The 7260-nt window shown below is 42.7% G+C and overlaps 1 pseudogene; it reads left to right on the forward strand.

Annotated features, from left to right (window-relative positions):
- The window catches only part of LOC138165473 (guanylate-binding protein 6-like), a 15030-nt pseudogene extending 8093 nt beyond the window's left edge, over window positions 1–6937 (forward strand).
- The last annotated feature ends 323 nt before the right edge of the window (window positions 6938–7260 follow it).

The raw sequence follows: 7260 nt of genomic DNA on the forward strand, positions 1-7260 counted from the left end.
GATAAGTTTACAAGGCTCCCCTAGGTCCATTCCTGCTTTGCTGTTGGCAAATGTTTGAGTAAAGTTAGTGACCTAATGAGTACAGGAAATGCAGGCTTTAAACAACAATGTTTCAAAACAGAACAAATAATTCTAATAAAAGAAATTCAAATAAACGAATACCTATCAAAATATAATAATTAAAAATAGTGAAGAGAAAGATAATTTTCTTCAAGGAAAAAGCATTTTGGGTTATAATGGAATCAAGGGGAAGTAGCCTCTTTGTGTAGATGTAGGGTCCATGGGCATCCTAGACAAGTCCTCAAAGTGGATAGAATGCTGGACCCAGAGTCAGGAAGACTGAAGTTCAAATCTAGACTCAGATACTGACTAGCTTTGTGAGTCTGGACAAGTCACTTGATCTCAGTTTCTTCCACCTTAAAATGGGTCCAATAATAACATCTGTGTTTCAATGTTGTTGCCAGGATCAAATGAGGAGTTTATGAAGGGCTTAGCAGTGTGGCTGGTGCAGAGCAGGCATTTAATAAGTGACTGATTTTTTCCTCCCCTCCACTGGAGAAATATTTTGCAAATTCTTTAAGGATAGTTTATAGGTAACAACTGACTGAATCAGAAACTGAAACTGGCTTGATTCTGGGAAATCACCTCAGTTCTGTGCTGTGTGTGTGTGTGTGTGTGTGTGTGTGTGTAACTGGCCTGTGGCTCCTGCTGAGTAGAGACTTTGGCTTCTCCTGTAGATCAGCTCCTCCCCTGTCACTTCAGGTCTTAGAAAGTTTGCTGGGGGCTGGGTGGAGGAGGGACCCAGAGATTCAGTGACTTGCCCAGGGTCCCACAGCTCTCCTGTGCCCTTCCTTGCTCTCTGCCAACACTCCCATGATGCTCTACTCTGGGCTGCTCTTCCTTCTCTAAGCTCAGGTGTCTGGAGTTGGTCTAAACTTTTTGCAGCCTTGGGTGTGGCTGATAGTGGGGAGAAAGGTGATGTCTCCAGGCACAGCTGAAGCTCTCACTGATGTTGTTTGCCACCTTTACCATAAATCTTACCCCATCAGACTAATCTCACAGTGCTCTGGGAGAACTGAATGCATGCATCCCTCTGTCCCTAGCTGCTGATGTTGGATAATGTGGGACCGGGAACCAGGAAGACCTGAGTGTGAAAGTTGCCTCAGCTGCTCACTGGCTGTGACCAAGGCCTAGTCATTTACCTCCCTCAGTCTCAGTTTCCTTCTCAGAAATGGAGATAAAAGAAACACTTAGTTCCCAGCATTACTGTGAAGACAGCAGGAGGGGACCACTCATAAAATGTGATTGATAAAGGCTAGTTGTGATCCTCATTCTTATTCTTTCACCAGTGAGGAGCTTCCCATCTTCTCCCTTTAGGACCTAGGAGTTTGGCTCTGGCAGCCTCTGGGCTTCCTGCCCCCACTGGGCCTCACGTCTCACCCTTCCCTTGCAGGCTTCTCCCTTGGTTCCACTGTGCAACCTCACACAAAGGGCATCTAGATGTGGTGTGTCCCTCACCCCAGCAAACCTGACCATTCCTTAGTTCTGCTTGATACTGAGGGCCTTGGAGACATGGAAAAGGTAAATTAATCAGGGAAAACTCTGGTCTCCCTGGCTCTGCCTTATCTAAAAAGGAATGACCCCCTACACCTGGCAGGCCTGTGTGTGGGGAGGACAAACTATTGCTAAGGGAGGCTTGTGCGATGTTTCTGTGGGGTGCTGAGTATACAAAAAAAGAAAAAGAAAGATAGCCCCTGCCCTCGAGGATGTTTCAGATTAATGGAGAAAGACAAAAGGAAAAAAAAAACTGGGGGAGAAGACAAGGGAAGATCTGGAGTCAAAACCCAGCAGAGCTGCTGACAGAAAGTGGAGTCACGTGGAAAGCTCTGGTCTGAGCCCCCTCTATATGAAGGCTTTGGGAGGCATTTACTGCTGCACCTCCAGCCCTGCAGTCAGAGAGGAGGAGAAGCTGAGGGAGCTGAGAAGGGGCTGAGAATGAAAGTTTCAGTGGACCAGCATGGTGATGAGGCTTCAGGGGACCAGCTGATCCTGGGGGAGGCCCGATGGGCTTCATGGTCCCTGGAGTTCACATAACTGCTGGAAAATGGAGAGATTCGTTGTCATGACATTTTCCTTGACAATGAAAAAAACCTTTAGGGAAGATTAAAGAAATCCCCTCTGGACCCTGGGACTGCTTTCATGTCAATTTCCCTTGGTAATTTTTTACCTGTCATTATTATGCCTTATACCCCTAACCTGTTGGGAAAACTTTTCCCTCTTTCCAAAGTTGAATAGTAACTAAATGAACTCTGTTTTTTGTACTGCCTAATCTTCTTTAGCTCATAGAATTCACACCCTAAAGATAGATAGGACAATGGACCTTCCCATCCTCTTGCCTATGATGGCCCAAGAGTACATGGAAACTAGGAAAAAATAAACATTACAGATATCCATCAGACATAGGATCTTTCCAGAAAACATAGAAACAAAGTAAATTTAGTGGTGGTACATCATTTTGATGTACACACAGTCTTTGGTAATATAGCCCTGAGGAAGCTCAAAGCCCTTATACATATGCACATATAAACAGAGAGTGACATAGAACCTAAATGACTGCTGGGGGTCCCTCTCAGGTGTTTAAACCTCCTTCCCCTCTCCTCACCAGGTGATCTATAACTTCAGGTCAAAATGGTGTACAGATAGCAAAGACCTAACGTTCACAGATATACAAGTAGTTATATTGTCTGAGTGGCATTGCTATTCCAATAGATAGAGCAGTCTTGAATTCACAGCCCTGGCCTGTCTCTATCCAAATCTCAAGGGAAGAGGTGGTCAAGGTAGTGGTGACAGTTTGACTTGACTTGCACAGGCTACTGGTGTCTTGCTTGCTTGGTGAACCTGAATGCAAAAATAGTCTCCAGCTTTACCTGCCTTGATCTTTCTGTGATTAGTTAGATTAGAAAGTGGACCAAGTAAAATATAGACAGAAAAAGATAGATAGGTAGATAGATAGATAATCTTTTAGGCATAGATTCCAGGCAATGATTTAGATTACAACCTCCAGCTTCAAACCTGAAGCACCAAATCTTGAAATATGAATGTTTGCTGACTCCAGTGGAACTGACCACTGACTCTAAGGGTCATACAGTGTCATGGATGGAGGGTGGAATCATAGCCCCACTGAAATGATCTGTCTTCTAGGATGACTCCCAGAATGACTCCTGGATCTTTGCCCTGGCCATCCTGCTCAGCAGTATTTTTGTCTACAACAGCACGAGCACCATCAATCACCAGGCCTTGGAACATATGAAGCATTCTTTTAGAACTTCAGAACATCCAGGACATGCTCAATGCAGTCGCTCTCTCAGCAGGACAGATGACAAGCTCTCCACACTTTAGGAGCTGTGCTCATGAGTTACTCTGCCCAGAAATACCCATCACTAGGTGACGAAGCTTCGTAGGGTCAATGTTCTCAAACCAGGTTGGCTGATCCTCACCTGACAGCCTGGCAACAGACCCACAAATGAAGCCTTGGACTTGATTGACCTCATCATTATATTCTGCTTCTATGCTCAAGAACTCTGAAATGGCTTGATCATTCCATCTTCCCCTCTGCTTATGAAGCCAACCCTTTTTTACCCTTTGCTTCATCTCACATCACTTATATTTCTTCCCATTCAGTGCACCCTTCACTCTGTCTCATATGAAGAGGTGGCCCCCTTCCTTGCCAAGGCAAATCCCTCTATATGGACCTTTGATTCCATCTCATCCTGTCTTTTCCAAGAGGTTATCTTTTGTCTCACCCCTTATACAAAAATGCATGATCCTTGAGAATAGGGACTATGTTTTTTGCCTTTATTTATATACCCAACATTTAGAACAATGCCTGATACATAGGAAGTACTTAATAAATGTTGGTTTTGTACCATTGCTTCTGTTGTAATATTATAGTAATAGAGACACATGATGAGAAGTGAAGTGTCACAATGTAGTTTGAAGAACACATCAGGATAGTCAGGGGCTCCTCTGAAAAGTTCTTCCTTTCTCCTTTTACATCTGTGATTGAAATCCCATGAGTACTGAAGGGAAGGTGGGGAGAGAACTTATAAGACTCAATGAATGGAAGGGAAGATCCCATAAGTAGAACTGGGAACTGATGAGGCTGCTGGGCATTTCCTTTTCCTTATCCATGATCTTAGATATGTGACAGAGCTGACACAGCTAATTGAGGTCAAGTCCTCACCTAATGCTGCTGGAGAAGAAGGCTCAGCAGAGTTTGTGGGCTTCTTCCCAGGCTTTGTGTGGACTGTGCGGGATTTCACCCTGGAGCTTGAGATGAGTACCTGGAAAATGCCTTGAAACTCAGTAAAAGTAATTTATCAGGAGTCAAGATTGGGGGCATGGATGGCCCTGGGCACTACAGGGGGAATGACACAAATGTTTTCTATTTCTTTGGATCTTACCTGTTTATTCCTGGGGCTTATTCTTCTGAATATCATGGACTGGAGAAATGGAGGTTGAAAACTATGAGGCTCTCTTGGCTTTGTTGAGGGTCAATTAATCTCTTTTTTGTCACTCCAGAATTTCCATAATCTAGTGATGCTTCCCAAGGGGGAACGTTCCCAGAGAAAAATGATTTTTGCCAACTTCTGTGATGGGTTTGTATTGGGTGAATTTACAAAAAGAAATAGATATTTCTATATGTTCTGCAGTTAGTTGAAGATCACAGAATTTCAATGAAAGTGAGTGATTTAATTTTCACAGCTATTTCACTGAGTCCAGGACACAGCCTGGGGAATACTTTCTCTCTGGTACCAGCACAGACCTTATTGATAACAAGAGATAGCCATATCCTTGAGAAGGCATGTTGTACATCAAAATGGCAATGACACTTGGAGTCAGAGGTGCTGGGTTCAAATTCCAACTCTGACTGGTTACCACCTATATGACTTTGGGCAAGTCACTTAATGTCTCTGAGCTTCAATTTCCTCATTTGCAAAGGAGGATTTTGGACTCTAAGATCTCTAGAATCCCCTTAACTCTAAATTCATGAGCTTATGAGAAGAGAGTTTCTCCCTTGGAAAATTCTAGAGAAACATTGGCTATGTCTCTCTAAAATGTGTCTTGCTTGTCCTAAAGATTTTTGACTGACCATCAGATGCTCCCTTTCAACCCTGTCATTGCTCCAGTAGCCTTTCTTCTTCTAACACTTCACTAGGCGTAAGAATTCTAATTTCACAAATCTCTAATCATGCACTATTTTCATTGCGGGCTGGTAACTCCCTGAAGGCATACGGGCAGGGATGCTGATCTCACTGGAAATGGCTCTAAATCATCTTTGACAATAAGTTCCTTCTATTCCAGTCAAAAGATATTTGTTAACTATCTACTCTACCCAAGAGACTATGCTAGGTGCTAAGCATACAGAGACAAAAATGCCTACCCTCAGAGAGGTTCCATGCTAATTGGGGAAAGAGGTAAGTGAATAAAAAGTATACAGGAATAAAGGTAAGGAACAAGAAAAGGAAAAAGGACTAAAGAGCTGCAGGGATCACCAGAGGGCTGCAGAGAATCGCAGGTTCTGGGTGAAAAGGTGAGGGAGAGAAGTCTAGACATAGAGGCAGACTGGGCAGAAACATACAAATGGGAGATAGAATGTCACACATAGAGAAGAGGAAGGTCAATGTGACTGACAAAGAAGATGGAAGGAGAGCAGTGTGAACTGAATCTAGTAGGATCAAAACCAGATTTGAAATCTGCCATGTTTGTATTGAGTACTAGAGGCATTAAGGAAGCATTAGAGATAGCTTCTTCAGTCGGACTTGTTCATTAGGTGCATCAGTTTGGTAATGTGAGGGCAGTAAGTAGGAGAGAGGAGGAAGTGGAGGCTGGAAGACCAGGTATGAGGCTACTGCAAAAAGTCCAGGTGAGAGGTAATGAGGACCTGAGATCAGGGGAATGTGAGATGTGAGTGGATAGAAGGCAATGAGTTCAAGAGATGTTGGGGGGACAGAATTAGAACCTGATTGGTTATAGAGGATATAGATGAGAAAGAAGTATTGAGGGTGACTTCTGAGACAGTTTCCTCCCAATTGCTAATTTTGCTGGTAATGGTAGAATTGTCGTTAACTTCAAACAAGGAGCATCTCCTTTATTAACCTGAAAGTCTGACTTCTTCCCATTGTCAGTCTTCACCTCTTGGGTCTCTTTCATTTTAGGGAGCCACAATTTGCCTTCTATATTATTTATAATTAGATCTGTACTTTGCCACGTTATACCTCGTCTTACCTCAACACTGAATCTGTTTGAAATCCCATTCAGACTTGGAGCAAATCTGCTTTCTTTGCATATGTCTAAATGTCTCCTCTGAAAACCATTATATATTATTCCTATAAGAAGTGAACTGTCTGATTTCTAGTAATCTCTCCCTAAATTATTTCTAGTTTTAAAAATTCTATGTCATTCTACTTTAGGAGAGGATACAGGAAGAGTTAAACATAACAATTGCCAGCCTGAAGCATCTTTACCTATTCTTTGTCTTAGACCTGTGCCTTACTACAATCCCTGTTTTCTTATCCCTCAGGCAAGAACCCCAAAGCTCAAACAGCCAACCTTCCATGAAAGTGCATCAGAAAATTCTTTCCAAAACGGAAGTGTTTTACTTTTGACTGTCCAACAAATGATAAGTCACTCTTAGCCCATCTTAAAGATGTCCAAGAAAGCCAACTGGAGCCTGCATTCAAGGATCCGGCAAACAACTTCTGCTCTTACATCTTTTCCATTGCAAAACCCAAGACCCTTAGTGGGGGCATCATAGTCAATGGGAATTGTGAGTTTTCTTTGCTCCAATGCATACTTAATTGGGATTGGATGTGTTCCTTGTTTCTTTGTATGTGTACAGGTATTGTAAACTTTTTGTATTATTCTCCTTATGGAGGTGAGTTTCTTTATTTTTGTTTCCCTGTCTTTCAGTTTACAAATCCCTAGGAATGTGCACTTGAGACAAAGTTAGTGATCTTTGATGGAGACTAAATCTCCATTAGAGAAGTGCCAGATGAGTGGAGAAAGGAAATTGCCCTAAATTTCCTAAGGGGAAGCAAGTGGAGGTAGTAAACTATAAACAAGTAACTTTGACTTCTCTTTCTGACAGAATTGTAGAGCACATCATTAAGGGGAGAGTTTGTGAGCATTAAGAAAGGGAAGCAGTGGTCCCTAAAATCCATCAGATTAAGCAAATTTCCTTGTTAGACCTTGTAACTG

Source organism: Petaurus breviceps, unplaced genomic scaffold (assembly GCF_028583685.1).
Source record: "Petaurus breviceps papuanus isolate PSGF00001 unplaced genomic scaffold, PetGlider_PUasm1.0 209, whole genome shotgun sequence".
NCBI classification, from domain to species: domain Eukaryota; kingdom Metazoa; phylum Chordata; class Mammalia; order Diprotodontia; family Petauridae; genus Petaurus; species Petaurus breviceps.